The sequence below is a fragment of the Cucurbita moschata genome, unplaced genomic scaffold, assembly GCF_002738365.1.
Source record: "Cucurbita moschata cultivar Rifu unplaced genomic scaffold, Cmos_1.0 Cmo_Scf00207, whole genome shotgun sequence".
NCBI lineage: Eukaryota > Viridiplantae > Streptophyta > Magnoliopsida > Cucurbitales > Cucurbitaceae > Cucurbita > Cucurbita moschata.
The window spans coordinates 12350-29207 of record NW_019268723.1 but is presented as its reverse complement, the minus strand read 5'-3'; the positions used below and the strand labels follow the sequence as shown (position 1 = coordinate 29207).

The following is a 16858-nucleotide window of genomic DNA, read 5'->3' as shown; positions in this document are numbered from 1 at the left end:
AAAAAAAAAAAAAAAAAAAAAAAAAGCGATCAAAATTTGTAGAAAAATTATGGATTTTTTCAAGAAAAATAATAATAAAATATTCAGAAAGTGGCAAGTTACCAAAATACCATTGGAAGAATGGATAATTACAGAAATGCCACTTTAATTAGAATCAGAGCATCTACCGTGACCATCCGAGAAAAATCTTTCGAACTTAAATCTCGACCGTTGAATCTCTTCCAAAATTTGATATGATCTAGAATGAACACGCACGGATCATCACATCCAACGAGTAGTATTCAAAGCCAAGGTCGGTAAGACTATGATCGGAGTTGATATCTCCACAAAATTATCCAGAAAGTTCGATCTCTAAATAACGAAGATTCTGGAGTTCTCAATGTCGGTTTAAGCTCCTCCTATAAGTTCGGAAGTAGGACCAACAATACGGAATAAGAGTCGAGAAAGGTCGATCCCCCAATTGAAGGCAATAAGCGTTTAGATTGTGGGTCTCCTACTCTCATATTTCTTCCAAATTCGAGAGCAATCCTCCACCACTTCTCTTCAAACTTCTAAATAACGAAGAATCTGGAGTTCTCAATGTCGGTTTAAGCTCCTCCTATAAAGTCTGAAGTAGGAGCAACAATACGGAATAAGAATCGAGAAAGGTCGATTCCCGAATCGAAGGCAATAAGCGTTTAGAATATGGGTCTCCTACTCTCGGATTTCTTCCAAATTCGAGAGCAATCCTCCACCATTTCTCTTCAAACTTATTCCTACAGTTTCTCAACAAGATTACCCACAAGTTCTATGAAGGAATAGAGTGGTGAAAGTGCTCAGAAACCATTCCCCCAATTCAAGAAAACTTTAAAATCCAATCCGAGGATACATGATGACTTGTCGAGTAAGAATGATTCCAATCAGTTTCTGCACCTCCAAGGAATGCTTCCATAGAAGACCACGAAGAAAAATAACCTCGAGCGCGTGCCAAATTGAAGGAAATTGGTTTCGAAACTTGATGAAAGAATCGAGAGCTGAGACGTCGTAGAACAAGCTACCCATAAGATCGAAAATCTGGCGTTTCGAGTGAGTTGCATACCGAGAACGATTTTTGGAAATTAAGGTCCTACACTCAAAGACGTTCCTCCAAACCAATTCCTTTAGCCTGAAGATAGGATATGGAAGGGGTTTAATGAAGAAATAAGGCCTTGAAACCCCTAGAATCGGCTACCCAATAAGAAATCCTTTGTTTTATCTCCAGCGATAAATTAGATTTTAGATGATCTTTGGTAGCGAATATCTTAGGCTACGATCCACGAGAAGTTATCAAATAAATTCCCAGCCCTTTCTTGTAATATCCATCTTTAAGTTTCACGAAGAAATCGAGGAGAGAAACGCTGTAAATGTGGCTGTACAGGCCGAGTTCCAGATGGCGGCGATGCGAAAAATGCGCATCTTCTTCCTTTTCAGAGGAAGAAAACGATGATACGGCCAGTTCAACTAAACTGTCCAAGTCAACTCAAAATTTGACCTTTTCTCAGTAGATCTTATTTTATGAAATGTTGTATGAATCCTTATCTCGAGAGGTTATATAATGTAATGGAGTTTGGGAGTTATTGGAAAACTTTAGTTAGCGAAACCAAGATATGGGAGAAAATGCTCATCACGTTCCATATGACTTTACCTCCTAGGATAACTAAAGTGGTATCCCTGAAATAATAGATTCCCCAGATGTACCCTTGGTCTCTAATAGATACTACGTGCACAATATCATGCTGGGCTTTTCCTAAGAACTTATAAGTTTCAAGCTTGACCCAAGACGTTATGCATAAACTTAGGAACACCTAGGTTTGCATGCCTGAAGTAATGGTCTCTTTAGGTGGGATGCTATGGTATATGTACCATGAGCAGGATTCCATGATGAACTTATTAACTTATTATCTCCCTCACCTAAATGAGACCTGCACCACGATGCATGACATGACAACCTCTAAGGTTTAGTTCCTGAATACGACGGGTTCAAATGATTACGTTAGAAACATGAAAGATTGAGAACCAACAACAATACCTCCATGATGAACTTATTAACTTATTATCTCCCTCACCTAAATGAGACCTGCACCACGATGCATGACATGACAACCTCTAAGGTTTAGTTCCTGAATACGACGGGTTCAAATGATTACGTTAGAAACATGAAAGATTGAGAACCAACAACAATACCTCAAGCAGAGGTCATGTTCATGAAGCCTTGGAAGGCATGAAGCGGAGCAAGTTCAGAATAAGTTAAGAATGTTACACCTTATGCCTCAAGAAAATTTGTGTTGTCGTTCTTAAAGGTCCTACCGGGAGTTGAAACCAGGTCGTTGGATTCAAAGTCCAAAGTGCTAACCACTACACCATAGAACCCCTTGTAAAAATTTATTTTGGAATGGTTTTTCCTATTTTATGCAGATTCCACAAGAAGAGAGATCCTATCACGAGTCAAACTCAAGTTATTGGATTCAAAGTTCTAGAGCTATTTTATCTAACTCGTTGTGATCTTGAGCACCTTTAGAGTGGTTGCAGAAGTAACCCTCCCGTGTTGATTGAAGCTCTTAGAGAACATGTAATTTTATATATTTCTTATAGTTAATTTATATATTGTTGTATATTACAAACAAATTGAAATAATACTTTACATCCCAGTCTTTCTTTCTTCCGTGCAAAACTTAACATGAAAACTATATTATTTCAATATTCACTCAGAGAAACAAGGGGTGAAAACTATATTATTTCAAACCCTCCATTATTGCTTCTACTTTGCGTGAAAATGCTTTCACTAAATCATGTTACTAACTGGTTGGTTTTGTTCGGTTCAATTCTTGGGTCCACTAGATTGAATCGACCTAGCTCAATTAAACTCTTGATAATATAAAAATCATAAGTTTCTTAAATTACGTTAACTAAAAGTTTAACCCCTATTTTTTTTTTAGAATATTTATCTTTGTGTCTTGTTGATCTCTAAATGCTTAGAAGTATCTAATAATACTTCTATTTAAGGAACTTTTCTCTATAAAAGATGCAAGACTTCAGTTTATTATTAAGGAATTTCAAATGAGTGATTTGATATATCACAGAGGACAAAATATTTATTTGTTTCAAATATCTTACGTTGACAATTCTTTTTTCTAATGGCATTAGATTGAATCTCATTAATAACAATATCCCAAAACTCAAGTAAAGATGACATCAAAATTAATACTTTAATTTCATCTTCAAAATTTATTTCCACTTAACTCAGTTGACTTATAATCATAATAGTCATTTATTCAACAATAAGGGTGTTAGCATGCATTTGGAAATGAACCCATATTTAAAAAATTTAGATAAAATAGAAAAGAATTGTAATCTCAAAGACAATGATACTATGTGAAACTAGCCTCAACTTAACTCTTAGGGGCGGTAAACCAACGGTTCCTTCACCCATGGCCCAACTCCTAACATGGAAGGGATAATCTAGAGAATCATTCCAAGACCCCTAACGGATGGGTTACAAACTCACATTATCAAGCTCGACAACAAACAATGCCGCCGGCAAACTTAGGAATAAAAATAGGAGACATTTTAAAGATTTAGGAGTAAGTGAAAACAAAAAGAGAGTCATGACCCATTTTCGGTGGGTTCTCGAAGCACCGATTGCAAGTTAAGAGAGGTTGAAAACAAAGTAGAATGTTTTCTCGAAATAAAAAAAGAATTAAAATATAATGAACACATATATTTACATTTACATTACATTCAAAATATCAACAATAGTTGGTGTTGTTTGTCCAGACGTAGCCTAATTGTAAGTTTTTGACCATGTTCATACACTTTTCTTAATGATTTCTTGATTCTTGTCCGAGAACACTGACCCTTAGGTTCTAAGTACATGGTTCTATGTGGTGGAGGACTTTGGAATAAGGTTTGGAATTGATAATTATTCTTATTTCTTTTCCATTTGGTGGTCGGCTTTGTCCAAAATAAAAGGGTCCAAGGTTTCGAATCGATAATTATTCTTATTTCTATTCCTTCAGACACTCGGTGGTCGGCTTTGTCCAAAATTAAAGGGCCCAACCAAATTTGAACTGATGACCTCTTAATCTACAGTCAATGTCTCTACCACTAAGCTATAGACCCATTTTACATGATTTCAACCTTAGTGACCCCTTCTACAGAGTGTCAGTCCAAAAGTGTAAAAAGTGTCTGTCCAAAAAAAAAGGGCCCAACCAAGTTCAAACGGGTGACCGGTCAAATTCTCTACCACTGAGCCATGATCCATTTTGTGTGATTTTAACCTTAGTGACCCCTTAGACATAGTGTCAGTCCAAAAAGTGTAAAAAATTTCTATACAAGATAGAAGGGCCCAACTAAGTTCGAATTGGTGAATCTTGATCAGCAATCAAATGCTCTAACATTGAGCTATGGACCCATTTTGTATGATCTCAACCTTAGTGACCCCTTCTACAGATTATCGGTCTAAAAGTGACCCTACCGAATCGGCTATAGACCAATTTTGTATAAATTGGTGGATTACCTATCGGGAATTAAACACAGGTCGTTAGATTCAAAGTCGAAAGTGCTAACCACTACACCATAGAACCACTTGTTAAACTTTATTTTGACAGCGATTTTGATAAGTGCCAACAACGCTGAATTTTGCAAAACTGGAGGTCATAGTATCCTTACAGACTTTCACAAGGTGTTTTCAACTTTTTTTTATAGGTAATTGAACTTTTGAGTCCATGCAAATGATTGGTTGGATTAGTATGAGTTTGAGAAGACAGAGGAGAGAAGAGAGACTTTGTTAGAAACTCTCCCATAGGTAATCTCCCAAGGTGTCTTCAACTTCTTTTATAGGTATAATTTTAAAATCAAACCACAACAAAATTTACTTCTATCTAGCAAAATTATTATTTTTGTTTGAAACTAGATTATTCCCTTCTTTTTCTAAAACTAAATTTGACTCTCGAATAGATTTTAATAGTTTTGTTAATTAAATTTTCTTTAAAAATGTTTGTACACAAGGTACAATGGAAAGAATATATATATATTTTTTTTACTATTTTTAATTTGTATGGTATTATTGGAGGCTTTTGAATGAAATATGATAATTGATTCTCTGTCCTCTTTGACAATTTTAGATACCTCCATATCTGATATTTGATGGGTCACGTTTCATTATGAGATCTGCCCTTGGGTCAATAAGACTTAAGTAGAGAGTTTATTTGACTAATGATTTGATTTTTTTGGGTTGTAGAGATATCCCTTACAAATCAAGACTTTGTATTATTTTGAAGACACTCATCAAGACATTTGTAAATGTGTGTGATATCTTGAAGGATATAAGACACGTAACTGAGAGAACCTAAATTTTTTTTGAAGTTGGCTTTGTTAGGATACGTCATCACCAAAGTTTGAGACAAAAACCATTGGATGGGTTTTAATAAGGCTCAAATAAATTTAAAATCCAAGAAAATGGACACAACTATTAATGAATGTATACAACTAGCTGATTTCTTTTGATTACATTAATCAATGTATGTAGATGTTTAAAGTGTTGATCTTAATGGTTTTAGAAAATATCAACACATCATCAATATAAACTATCGAAATTTTTTGAAATGATTGAAAATATCATTCATAATCTTCTGAAATTCGAAAGGAGCGTTTTTTAGCCTAAATGGCATGAAGTTCCTCTCATATTTTCTAAATTGGACATAAATGCTATTTTATATTTTTCCTTTTAGGAAATTAGAATTTTCCGAAATCCCAATTTCATGTCAAATTTTATAAAAACATTTGACTCTAAATTCTTTTTATCAAATCATTTTTGTTTTGGATTGGATATCTTATTTATTCTAAAACCTTATTTAAAGGTTTGTAGTTAATTACGGGTATCAGAATTTCTGGTTTCTTTTCACCATGTTGTTAACCTAAAATGTCAGACATGACCACATGCTCTTTGAAGACCTTATCAGCTTCCTCTGCAAAATATCACCTAAAATGTTGGTATTTAGGGTTTGATGTTTTTTTACTTAACCCTAGGGTTCTATTTACCGTGAACTTGTGATAATTTTTGTCAAATTATATATTTGAACACCTAATACATTAAGATATAATATCTTATTTAAATAATATTAAAATGTCGTAGAATATCATAATATATGTTTTATTAATTTGAATCTCATTCAAATTTCAAATATATTTTTTTTTATTTAATGTTTATGATACACATCAATTATTTTAATATTTAACATATCAAATACGTTAATATGTTTTGATATTATAGTTCAAGACTATAGGAACTTGCTCAGAGGACCTGAGAGTTACGTTGGCCCACAATGCATCTCATGGATGATGCAAAACTATGGTGACGCTTGAAGGTTAATTGTATAAAAAACTGGTCATGCACCAAAAAATCATGGGAAGACCATTGATGGAATTGAAGCAATCGACACTCCTCTGGATGGGTTTCCAATCAAAGACCTAATGTTTGATGTTGACTCTTTTGAAGAAAGAGCCACAGGATCGAACAACAAAAAACGTGGCGGTAGCTCTAAAAACTCTATCACACACATAAAAAAACGTGACGAAGAGTTAGACATTACACAGAAGATCTGGCTTTCATCGGGGAGACCCGAGTTTGATTCTCGACAATGAAATTTTATTTTCTTATTTCTTTTATTTTATAGTTTCATCTTTTGTCACCAATTATATTTAAACTTTACCTAGGTTTGAGAAGCACTTTAATGGATGAGTTTAATAGTATCTTAAATTCAAAAGACCTTTATGAACTTGGTTTGAGAGGCACTATAATGATCAAGTTCAATAGTATCCTAGATTAAAAAGACTTTTATTAACTTTGAACCTTTAATAGTGTTATGTCATAGATATTTGGTTCATTTCAACAAGTGACGTTGAGGTCATTCAAATGGTTAATGTGATAATCCGATCATTTTCAAGGTCTCTTTTGTTGAACGCCATCATGGCTGAGATGACTAAGATGAGCACCAGAGTGAGTTTGACAAGGAGGGTCGTAGAGAACCACACCCTAAGCCAAGCTCATGTTGGGCTTAACAAACTGAAAATCCAAAAACACAAACCCTTAAATGGGAACCGGGATGCAAGAAATTAAAAAACTTTATTTTTGACGTAGAACAATACTTGAAGGTTACAGGAACTTGCTCATAGGACCTAAGAGTTACGTTGGCCACAATGCATCTCATGGACAGTGGCGCTCAAAGGTGGATGATATAAAAAATGGGTCATGCACCATAAACTCATGGGAAGATCGTTGATGGAATCGATGCAATCGATGCTCCCCTTGATGGGTTGCCAATTAAAGACCTAACGTTTGATGTTGACTCTTTAGAAGAAAAAGCCACACGATCGAACACCTCGAAATGTCACGGTAGCTCTAAGAACTCTATCATACGACCTGAGAGTTGAGGGCTACAGGAACTTTCTCATACAACCTGAGAGTTACGTTAGCCGCAATGCATCTCATGGACGATGCAAAACTAGGGTAGTGCTCGAAGGTGAATGGTATAAAAAATGGGTCATGCACCATAAACTCATGGGAAGATCGTTGATGGAATCGATGCAATCGACGCTCCCCTGGATGGGTTGCCAATCAAAGACCTAACATTTGATATTGACTCTTTTGAAGAAAGAGCCACACAATCGAACAGCTCGAAGCGTCGTGGTAACTCTGAGAACTCTAACACACATAGGGAAGGACTTGTCGAAGAGTTAGACATTAAGCAAAAGATCATGCTAAAACTCTTCAGCGATCTGACAAAAGACTTCAGCACATCCACATTAAAAATCCATTGTCGTCCAGTGGTCAGGATACCTGGCTTTTGCCTAGGAGACTTGGGTTCCATTCCTGACAATGGAATATTATTTTCTTATTTGATTTTATTTTACAATTTCTATCTTGGATTAAAAAGACTTTTATGAACTTCCGACCTTTGTTAGAGTTATGTTATAGATACTTTGTTCAATTTGAAATGGTTAATACGATAATTAAAATGGTTAATACGATAATTAAGTCATTTTCGGGGTCTCTCTTGTTGAACAACGTCATGGTTGAGATGAGCAGGTGATTCAAATGGTTAATGCGATAATCCAGTCGTTTTGGAGGCCTCTCTTGTTGAATGATGTCATGGTTGAGATGAGCAGGTGATTCAAATGGTTAATGCGATAATCCAATTGTTTTTTAGGTCTTTCTTGTTGAACGACATCATGGTTAAGATGAGCACCCGAGTGAACAACGTCATGGTTGAGATGAGCAGGTGATTCAAATGGTTAATGCGATAATCCAGTCGTTTTCAAGGTCTCTCTTGTTGAACGACGTCATGGTTGAGATGAGCAGGTGATTCAAATGGTTAATGCGATAATCCAATTGTTTTCGAGGTCTCTCTTGTTGAATGACATCATGGTTGAGATGAGCACCCGAGTGAGTATGACAAGTTGGGCTGTAGAGAACCACACCTCAAGCCAAGTTCATGTGGGCTTAACAAACTTAAAATCCAAGAACACAACCCCCTAAATGGAAACCGGGATGCTAAGTAATGAAAAAGCTTTATTTTTGATGTAGAACAATACTTGAAGGTTACTGGAACTTGCTCATAGGACCTAAGAGTTACGTTGGTCGCAATGCATCTCATGGACGATGCAAAACTATGGTGGCGCTCTCATGGATGATGCAAAACTATGGTGGCGCTCGAAGGTGAATGGTCTAAAAAATGGGTCATGCACCATAAACTCATAGGAAGACTGTTGATGGAATTGATGCAATCGACGCTCCTCTAGATGGGTTGCCAATCAAAGACCTGACGTTTGATGTTGACCCTTTTGAAGAAAAAGCCACACGATCGAACAGCTTGAAACGTCGCGGTAACTCTGAGAACTCTATCACACACATGAAAGGATGTGTCGAAGAGTTAGACATTACCCAAAACATCATAGTAAAACTCTTCAGCGATTAGACAAAAGACTTTAGGACAACTACACCAAAAATTCATTGTTGTCCAACGGTTTTGATATTTGGCTTTCACCTTAGAGATTCTGGTTTGATTCTCTGAAATTGAATATTATTTTCTTATTTCTTTTTATTTTATAGTTTCATTTTTTTTGTCACCAATTATATTTAAACTTTACCTCATTTTGAGGGGCACTTTAATGGTCAAGTTCAATAGTATCTTAGATTAAAAAGACTTTTATGAACATCGTACCTATGTTAGTGTTATGTTATACATATTTGTTTCAATTTCAACAAGTGGGGTTGAGGTGATTTAAATGGTTAATGCGATAATCTTGCTTATTTCGAGGTCTTTCTTATTGAACGCCATCATGGTTGATATGAGCACTCGAGTGAGTTTGACAAGGAGACCCGAATTTAAACTTTACCTACGTTTGAGAGGCACTATAATGGTCAAGTTCAATGGTATTTTAGATTAAAAAGACTTTTATGAACTTTGTACCTTTGTTAGTGTTACTTTGTACCTTTGTTAGTGTTATGTTATAGACATTTGGTCAAGTTCAACGAGTGGGGTTGAGGTGATTCAAATGGTTAATGTCACTTTATTTGATTCAAATTGTTAATGTGATAATCTAGTTGAATAGTTACAGGTTATTTCCAAGGTCTCTCTTATTGAACGCCAACAAGGCTGAAATGATTGAGATGAGCACGTGAGTGAGTTTGACAAAATTGAAATAAAATCAAATAAAATCACTAAAAAACATCGATAAAATTGAAAAAAAATTAGCCTTATGACACTTCCTTCAACTCAAAGGGCGGTAAATCAAGGATTCCTTCGTCAAAGACCCATGATCCAACTCCCAACATGGTAATGATAAGCTATAGAATCACTCCAAGAACCTCAATGGATGGGTTACAAACTCACATTACAAATCTCGACAACTGGACGTGTCATCGGCATTAGAAGAACGATTGCATCAGAGCAAGTCATGGGGATAGAAGATCTCGTTGAAGGATGATAGCCCAACCGTAATCTTCAGCCCAACGAGCCAAGCTTTTGTAGAAGTAAGAACCCTTTTATTAAAGAAATTAACACCTTCTTATACAAAATTTGGATCAACCAAGAGATAAAACTAGAATTAGATGATGAGATCCAAGATTGAGAAACAAGATTTGGAACCTTTTTCTAAACTGAGTCACTTCACAATCGAACTTGATCAAGGCTTGATTGAATTACTCAGATGCAATCTGCAACAAGAATTGCATGAAACTTAGAAATGACAAAGATATGCTCAGATTTCTATAAGGGGATCGTCTCAACTTGAGATATCAATTTCATTGATCACAACTATTCTTTTACATAATAATTTGTGGGTATTTATAGTCTTCCAAGAAAAGAAGTTAGTGGTGGTGATTTAATCTCGATCCCTTTAAATCTCCACACAAGACGAAGTCAATTTGAGCATTACAAACTTTATGAAATTAAAATAATAAATAAAGTTTTCTAACCACTCATGAAAGGATGGTTGTAACTTCATCCACTACTTCAACTGTGCAAATATTTACTTTTGAATCTCCAAATGGTCTTGACTCAAACGAATCAGCTTGTTACACATGAATTGATGGTTGAACCTAGCCTATCCAATTTTGTATATGAAGTATGAATGTTTGTTGAATCTTCTTGGCCTTGGGTTGTGTAATAGGTCCAATTGGAACATCGTGATTCTTATCATCATCCCCCTCTTCAAAAGGATTCGTCCTCGAATCAGAAAAATCATCACCTACATCAAAAGGACTCAATTTAGCAACATTGAAAGTAGAATGTATTGACAATTCTAAAGGAACATCAATTTTTTTGTTCCAGGCAATAAAATGAGTCATTTTACTAAATGTCTTATGGAGTATTTATAATCAAATAAAGAATTCTTATAGAGCATTTATAGTCAAATAAAGAATTAGGAATCCACCCTATCTTTACATCTACAGACCCACTCTCACTCCTAATTCAGCTATCCACGCTAACATTAAAATGAAAATTCATCAGTAAAATTATTTACGCTAATTCATTGAAATTTTAAAAAGAAATTATCTCTAAATTTAGATAAGATAATAAGTTATACTACTTGAATCAGGTGTGGTGAAGGTCGAACCAACACGTGACCTTCAAATCTTCAATATTACAAACTCCCAACTAAGTTATCCCCTATAACATTCAAAATGAAAATTTTGAAATTTTAAAAAGAGAGAATCACTAAATTTAGATTAAATAGTGGAGTAATTTTAAAAAGAAATAATCACTCATTTTAGATTGAATATTTAGGTTATGCAAGTTAGTCGATTTGAATTAGGTGGGGTGAACGTGGATCAAACACGTGACTTTCAGATCTTCAGTGACGCTCTCCAAACTAAGCTATCCCCACTAACATTAAAAATAAAAATTCATCAGTAAAGACTATAACATTGAAAATGAAAATTCTGAAATTTTAAAAAGAAATAATCACTCATAAAGAGGAGAAGTAGACAATTGAGAAACAAACTTTCAATGTTGCTTCAAGAATTAACAAAGGACGGAATGAAATCATTTTTCAACCCGATAACTGAGTTTGGATACATTTTCGCAAGGAGTGATTCCCATCTCAAAGGAAGACAAAGTTACATCCAGGAGGGATGACACTTATCAAGTCCTTGAAAGAATTAATAACAATGCATATAAAATGATCTTCCAGGAGAATTTTCAGCACATTCTACTTTCAATGTTGCTGACTTGAGTCCTTTTGATGTAGGTGATGATTTTCTGATTTGAAGACAAATCCTTTTGAAGAGGGGGAAGATGATATGGATCACGGTGTTCCAAATGTTTCAACTAGACCTATTACACGATCCAAGGCCAAGAAGATTCAACAAGCATTCATTCTTCATCTACAAAATTGGATAGGCTTGGTTCAACTATTATTTCAAGTGTTAAAGCTTATTAGATTGAGAAAGGACCATTTGGAGCTTCAGAAGTGAATATTTACACAGTTGAAGGAGCAAATGAAGTTGCAAGCATCATTACATGAGTTGTTAGAAAACTTTATTTATTTTTAATTTCATAAAGTTTGTAATGATAGAATTGTCAAATTGACTTTGTTTTTTATTTTTTTTTTTATTTTTATTTTTATTTTTATTTTTATTTTTATTTATTTATTTTTTTTTTTGGAGATTTAAGGGGATCAAGATTAAATCCTGACCACTAACTTATTTTGTGGGAGACTATTAATACCCACAAATTATTATGTAAAAATCAGATTTGTGATGAATGAAATTGATCTTTGAAGTTGAGAAGTTCCCCTTCAAAATCCAAGCATCATCTATGCAAGTTTCATGCCATTCTTGTGGTAGAATTGTGGTTGAGTGAAATTCCCAACCTTCTACTTATTTTTTGGGATTTCTTTTCTCAGTATTCATTGTAATTTATCCTGATACAAACAAGTTTATTTTTGTAGGGAATGTATTAAGCACATGGATTTATTAATTATGGTGAACTTTTGTATAAAACGAAGTAAATACAAATGGAGTAACATGAGATAGAAGTAAACATAGTAATAAAAAGAAACTACATAAACTTAAAGGAAGTTAATCCCATTTTACAATATAAATATTGTTCAATTGTAGCAAATAAATAATTTTGAAAACTAGCCACTCCAGATCAATCTATGTTTGGAAAACTAAAATAAAGAAAAAAAAAAAAAAAAATAAAAATATTTTTCAAAAACTTAGTTTGGTGTAAAATTTTGCTTAAAATTCAAATGTTTTCTTTTTTTTTTTATTTTTTTTATTTTATAAAAGGATAAAACACATAATTTTGAAATAATAAAAAAAAAAAGTTATCAATGAATGGGCTCGGGTGACAATGCTGCTTCAACTGTGTGATAGACCATGTGAAGTAAACATGACAATAATAGTAGGTTCTAAAGCAAAAAAATATGTGGATAAATTTCATATATTGAGGTGCGGAAAACATATACACACAGGCAACTAAAAATAATAGATCCACTATAAGGGCATTTGGTCTAGTGGTATGATTTTTTTTTTTTTTACAAATTAGGTGGAATGAACAAAAATAATGAGTTTAAAATTACCAAACAAAATATCAATTTTCAAATGGAACGGAGACATAAGACCATTCAAAAAAAGAAAAGGACAAAAGAAAATTATTAAATACATTTTCAACTAATGCATTTGGTTGAGAGATATTATGGCCAATATAAGAAACATATAGCATTAACTAATTTTCATGGACACATATGGATCCTTAGCATACTAAAATCTTACCATACTAAAATGACGGTTATTATTGGTATCAAACAAATAACAATTCATATCAGCTAAATCTTCCGATTGATAATTAGGCCAGAGAAAGATCTTGAATTGATTTTTATATCTATCAACATGTTTGCTACTTCTATCTAAAACTTGATCACGAGTTTTTCTTATTTGCATTGTAAAATTATGTATTTCTATGGATATCATTTCTATTTCTAGAATTGAAACAAAAACATGTGCATAAATTTCAAAAGATATGGACCAGCAACTAAAAAAGATAGATACACTGCAAGGCATTTGGTCTAGTGGTATGATTCTCGCTTTGGGTGCGAGAGGTCTCGAGTTTGATTCTCAAAATGCCCCCAACAATTATAACAAATTGAAGAATGCAATATAATAGATTTGAAATAGGTTTTTTAAATCTTGAACCAAGAAGTAATTCAGATGGATATTTGGAAAAAAAGGAAGCTATATTTAATTATAATTTACCGTGTCTTTATAACATGTTAATTAAAGAGAGGAAACAACAAGAATAAACAAACAAACAAAGGAAATTTGTGTATGTATGATTCTCTTCAAATCTTGGAAACTACGAGGATTCCTCTCCTTTCTTGACATAAAGACTTACTTTCCTTTCTTGACATAAAGACTTACTTTCCTTTCTTGACATAAAGACTTACTTTCCTTTCTTGACATAAAGACTTACTTTCCTTTCTTGACATAAAGACTTACTTTCCTTTCTTGACATAAAGACTTACTTTCCTTTCTTGACATAAAGACTTACTTTCCTTTCTTGACATAAAGACTTACTTTCCTTTCTTGACATAAAGACTTACTTTCCTTTCTTGACATAAAGACTTACTTTCCTTTCTTGACATAAAGACTTACTTTCCTTTCTTGACATAAAGACTTACTTTCCTTTCTTGACATAAAGACTTACTTTCCTTTCTTGACATAAAGACTTACTTTCCTTTCTTGACATAAAGACTTACTTTCCTTTCTTGACATAAAGACTTACTTTCCTTTCTTGACATAAAGACTTACTTTCCTTTCTTGACATAAAGACTTACTTTCCTTTCTTGACATAAAGACTTACTTTCCTTTCTTGACATAAAGACTTACTTTCCTTTCTTGACATAAAGACTTACTTTCCTTTCTTGACATAAAGACTTACTTTCCTTTCTTGACATAAAGACTTACTTTTTCGGGACTTGGACCATAAACAGTGAACAATAACATTTAAAGAAGGTCGAGGTAGTCTTATAAAAGAAGATGAGGGTACCACTTTCAAATCATTGCATGAGGACTTCAGAAAGTTTTGTACAAGAAGACGAGGGTACCACTTTCTATTGCAGAATTTCTATGTGAATAGAGAATGAACCATATTCTTGGGAGATAAGATAGAGCCTCGAGCCTAACTTCAAAGGCATTACACAAATTGTTCTATGATATTTTTTTCTAGGAACTCTTTGTTATGTTGTCCGCTGAAGGTTTCAGGATAGGGACACAGATTCTCTATTGCACTGATCTCCCAATAGAAGTTTTACCTAGGTCATCTGTCGTCACAATCCTTTTAAGGAAGATGCGCCCAAATAACCAGTGAACAACAACATTTAAAGAAGTTTCAGAGAGCAAGAAGTTTCAGAGAGCAAGAAGAGGATTGTGATAGAAGTTGCCCTAGGTAAAACTTCTTTAAATGTCTTAGCCAATCATGACCTCATAATGAGGAGTCTCTTGGACAACAATAACATATGGACAACAAATGTCTTAGCCAATTGTGACGGTCATGATTGCTCAAGGCGTGTCGCCCAAATAATCGGTAAACAATAACATTGCCCAAATAACCGCCTTGGACAACAAATCGTTTACAAGAATTTTTGAGACATGCAACATGCAACCACAGGCAACACGCCTTGGGCAATCATGACTGTGACATCTGCCCCCACACAATTTATTAGATAAGGCTGACTTTAGGTCTCTCGATGCGCTTCCAGCTGATCTCATAATGAGGAGTCTCTTCCAACCTACTAGGTGCTGTTGAAAATCACTTCTCGGTTTGTTGAGTCTTCATGTCTTCTATGTTCGTGTCTTTCCTACTTTCTTCGCTTGAAACTTTTTCTTATTTGTATGACGTCATACCACCTGCTTCTGCTTGATGTCTTCTTGGTAGAAATAATAACGTTTCAAGTTACTAACGCGGACAACAAGGTTAGTCCGCATCCATAAGAGCAATTGGATTCTATATGATGTCTTCGTAATCTTATGGATAATTTTAACTAGTCCATAGTATTTTCACACCAATCTTTGGTTCTTGTTGCTTTGAACTCGAAGTTATTTGAACTTAACTTATATGAACTCTTTATTTTTCTTGAAATTATTGTGGTTGACGCTTCCGACTGACCCTTCTCTTCATCCGTCTAGATGATATTTCTGTGTGAACACGTGTTGCTTCAGTGGTTTGTTTCTGTCTCCCTTCTTAAGTATCTGACCTTGTTTTTGTCTCTCCTGGTGGGGATAAATCCATTATCTGACCTTGTTTTACGTCGTGGTGTTCATGTAGTGGCAACAAGGTTTCTGTTGAGGTTGGCTCACTCGAGCTCCCCTTTTCAATTACAACAATAGCAGCAAGCGTAGATTCATCATGGCTATGATTCTTTCTCAACTGTAGTATCGACATCATTTTCAACCCTCTTGGTTGATGGATGTTTTTCTGAATGATCGTCGAGTTAGACTCCATTACTACTAGACATTTTGCTAGGGGCATATAACTAACGTTGTGTTTCAGCAGGGCGTTCATTCCTGACACGATGTCGAAGTCATCCATTTCAACTATCACTAAAAATTTTGCCTAGTCCAAGACTCCAGGTTGATTAGAGTTCTCATTGTGACTCTTAAGACAGGTAAAGCTTCCAATTTGACGGCGTTCATCTTTCCTGTATCTTGATGCCAAAGGATGTTAAAATATTTTGCATCGGTCTCCATCATGAGTTGTGGGTGGCTCTAGAGTTGACAATGGTGTTCCTTACTACTTTGTGCTTTACCCAAACCTCGACATACATAATATATATATATATATATATTCATTTAACTATAACACATATGGTCCATGGAAGAATTGTAACTCTTATGCTCATTAATATTATAATGGCTACTACCTAAATTATAACCTAAAGTTGATAATTGATGTCCAATTAGCCAACCCTAAATTTGTAATCATTGTGGAGTGATTGAAATTACAATGGAAGTAGTTTAAACTCCTAGTATCTTAAAGGAAGTTGGTCTCTTCTAATAAAACCCAAATTTCTCTTTAATATCATTAATACAATTATGCTTCATCTTGAACCTACTAAACATGAAACTAAAACTGCGTTCAATTTAACTCCATTTTATTGTCATCTTGAATGACGTGTAGGATATATTCTTGATTTACCTTGATATTTCATATTAGTTAAGCTTTTTACAAAATCACAATTAGACAACAACAAAGATGAACTTGGGTCTGTTTATTATTTTAAAGAAAATTTCTTTCTCCATCTTATTCCTAATAACTCTGCAACTAAATTCATA

At 34.3% G+C, this 16858-nt stretch overlaps 1 non-coding gene across 1 annotated transcript; it reads right to left on the bottom strand.

Moving 5' to 3' along the window:
- Window positions 1-2316: 2316 nt before the first annotated feature.
- TRNAQ-UUG lies at window positions 2317-2388 on the bottom strand. The gene has a single exon. It is a non-coding gene; the product is annotated as a tRNA-Gln (tRNA).
- Between the last annotated feature and the right edge of the window lie 14470 nt (window positions 2389-16858).